Source organism: Prorops nasuta, unplaced genomic scaffold (genome assembly GCF_024137725.1).
Source record: "Prorops nasuta isolate Cenicafe-Biocafe unplaced genomic scaffold, Cenicafe_Pnas_1.2 PNAS00003, whole genome shotgun sequence".
Taxonomy (NCBI): domain Eukaryota; kingdom Metazoa; phylum Arthropoda; class Insecta; order Hymenoptera; family Bethylidae; genus Prorops; species Prorops nasuta.
In genome coordinates this window covers 10613198-10616388 of record NW_027116800.1, presented here as the reverse complement: position 1 = coordinate 10616388, position 3191 = coordinate 10613198, and the positions used below count along the sequence as shown (strand labels likewise).

General features: G+C 31.2%; 1 long non-coding RNA gene across 1 annotated transcript; it reads left to right on the top strand.

The window, feature by feature from the left end:
* The first annotated feature begins 994 nt into the window (after positions 1–994).
* On the top strand, positions 995–2979 carry LOC136785869 (uncharacterized). The gene is made up of 4 exons (XR_010824715.1): positions 995–1084; positions 1191–1441; positions 1527–1930; positions 2006–2979. It is a non-coding gene; the product is annotated as an uncharacterized lncRNA (long non-coding RNA).
* Positions 2980–3191: the final 212 nt, after the last annotated feature.

The window sequence follows — 3191 nt, the reverse complement described above, 5'->3', positions numbered from 1 at the left end:
ATTAAGTTCATAAAAAAAGGTGAAGGGAGTCGAGATCCCTAACGAAATTAGTATCACTCAATTCGATATTTCATTCTATTCAAGAATGTATATGTAAAAAAAATTTTTTAAATTTCCTAGTAGCAAAACTCTCTATTGGAAGCTCCGAAAACGCGAATTTGGTCTGGTACTTCTCTCACAATTAAGTTCATAAAAAAAAGTGAAGGGAGTCGAGATCCCTAACGAAATCAAGAGACACGGTAGTGTCTCGACGGCAAGTACATAAAAGTAGAAAAAGTCATGCCTATACCACCGTCGAGGCACTACTCTCATATACAGCTAGTTGGGGCGTCCCAATTTTCAAATCGATTTTTTTCCGCGAATAATCCATTGCCATTATTTAAGCAAAGCTTGTTTTAAAATGGTTTTGAAAAAGCTTTTATTTGCGCCTAAGAACATCAAAATCGGTTCACGCAATCCAGAGATCTCATACTCTGTTAGCTATATATATATATATCGAAAATAAAATTTTCCTTCATATATAATCTTCTTCTTCTCCAGCCAGAGTGTATGTCTCGGGCTGAAGTTGGTCGCTAAGAAAAATGACGTCATTTTCACAACGCTTCCAACATAATACATATACTCAACGACCAAACTATATGTATATGGTTGTGAACTGTCAATTAAAATCGATATAATCGATAATTAATTTGGTGACTATATTGAACTGTGTAAATTGTAATGTGAGGTTATTTTTATTTAATGCAGTGAGGTTATCCATCGTGTTGCGATATTGCATCTGTTAAATTTCTACAATCACAAATAATTCAATTAACAGTGACTGAAGGATTCGCGAATTAGATAAGTATAACATTATATTTTACAATAAAGGATGTAGTATACTTTGTGGTACTTTGTGGGGGGGGGGGTATTTCTTTTTCAGATTAAATTAAGACAGAACATTTTCATTTTCATTGATGAGGATAGAGCTGACTGGATTAAATAAGATTAATATTTATAACTCTGTGCCAATGAGAAGTATACTTTCAACATTAATGTGCATTGGTCATTATCAGGAGGATATTAATTGAAAGAAATTGTTAAGGTATTTAATAATCATATGCTCGACTTCCAGGTGTGGAAATCATTAGTAAAATTTATGTTTAACTTTTTCTTTTTTTAAACTGATATGAATATCATTTGTTCGATAGGTTATATCATATATGCGAACAAATATTTCAGACTAAATTATAGTAATGCTTGTTTGGAAAATAAGAAGCATTCCGATGAACCTTCATTTACGTTAAGTACAAGTTGACTAGTATTTGGATTTAAGCTAATTATACGATAATAGATGTTTACAAAAGATGCAAAGATACCCAAATATTACAGATCTTTAGTCTCAAGGAATTTAGGTCACTTAGCAATAAAGAAAATGGAGATGGGGCAACATCAAATACTGGTAAGTAACTGAGATGTTTCATGTTCCTTCAAATATTTATTTTCTTTGAAGAATTGAAATTCTTACACGATGAATTTGATTTCAGGCTTACTCATAGTGTTATCATTTAGTATTTTACAGTCACTGTGCAAGTGTATTATAGCAAATAGCAATACTTGTGCTATGACTTAAATACATTTGGTACAATTGAATTAAAAATCCAAGGAAGAAGGTTCGCTCACATATTGACTATCGGAGTTGAATCAAAACTTAGGCTTTTCACTCCTGCATTCTGGAACTTGACACAGGCAAAGATGAAAGCATTGAAAGATTGGCAAAGTAAGAATAAGCTAATATTCAGAAAAACGTCATCCATTGCTCAACCATAATTTAAGGATGAGATTCATTGAATGAAATTCTGTAAAATTGAGTTAATAACTGTTGATAGTTTTCCTCTGTTATCTAAATGCTAGTATTCTATATAGGCCAAAAGCAGTATACTGGTCATTGGTATGGATGAAAAAATGCACGTTGATTCTCCATTGAAACAGTCCAAAAATTAATGGTTTCTACTCCATTTTGCAGCACCAGAAATCCGACCAGTTTCAACAGTATATAGAAATTAGCGAAACGAACAACTGAGGACTCTGGCACAGGAAATGTTATAAGGATAGAACATACAGTGAATAAATTTGGGAAAATGAAAGCAGTATATCTAAAATAGAGGTTTCCATTGCATTAATTTGTGTATTTTCTAGTTTAGATTGATGAAAAGAAAATACAAATGGCACTATTTTGCTTGAAAAAGAGCCCTGATTCATAGCTAATATTGGGAGTAACAGTTAAGAAAAAGGGATGAATTTCTAAGCAAATCCCTCGGCAAATCCTTAAAAGTGAAGGGCTTGTAGATGATTTTGGGTATACAATTTTGGAATTAAAAATCACATACTTTATGAAAATTATAACAAAATCATGTAGATCTGTAAATATGAAAAGAATTCATGATTGCAATATTTAACATGTGATGGGGTATACGGTGAATAAATTTAGGAAGCTGAAAACTATATATCTAAAGAAGAGAGGCATCCATTGCAGGAGTTGGTGTATTTCCTAGTTTATATTAATGGAAGGAAAATATAAATGGCATTAATGTGCTGGAGAAAGTGCCATAATGCAAAGTTGATATTGAGAGTGACAGCTAAGAAAAAGGTGGAAAAATGAGTCAATTCATAAGAAAATCCTTGAGAGGGAAAAACTTGCAGGTGATTTTGGGCATACAACTTTGGAATTAGAAACCACATAGTTGATGAAAATTATAATAAAATCATGTAGATGTGTAAATATAAAAGGAATTCAGGATTTCAATATTTCACATGTAATAGAGCATACGATGTGTAACTTCAGGAAACTGAAAGCAGTATACCTAAAAATCATAGGCTTCCATTGCATTAACTGGTATATATTTTACAGTTTATATTAATGAAAAGAATATATAAATGTCACTAGTTTATTAGGGAAAGAGCCATAATGCAAAGGTGATAGTGAAAGCAACAATTAAGAAAAAGGTGGATTTAAAGGTTAATTTAGAAATAAATTTAGAAATAAATTTTTGAAAGCGAAAGACTTTAAAGATGATTTTGGTTATAAGATGTTGAAAATATAATTCAAACAGTCATCGAATCCTATGTTAAATGCATCTAAAAGTGTAATTATGATAAGAACTCATCATTGTAGTATTTTGTATTTTATTTATTAGATTAATAAATTAATA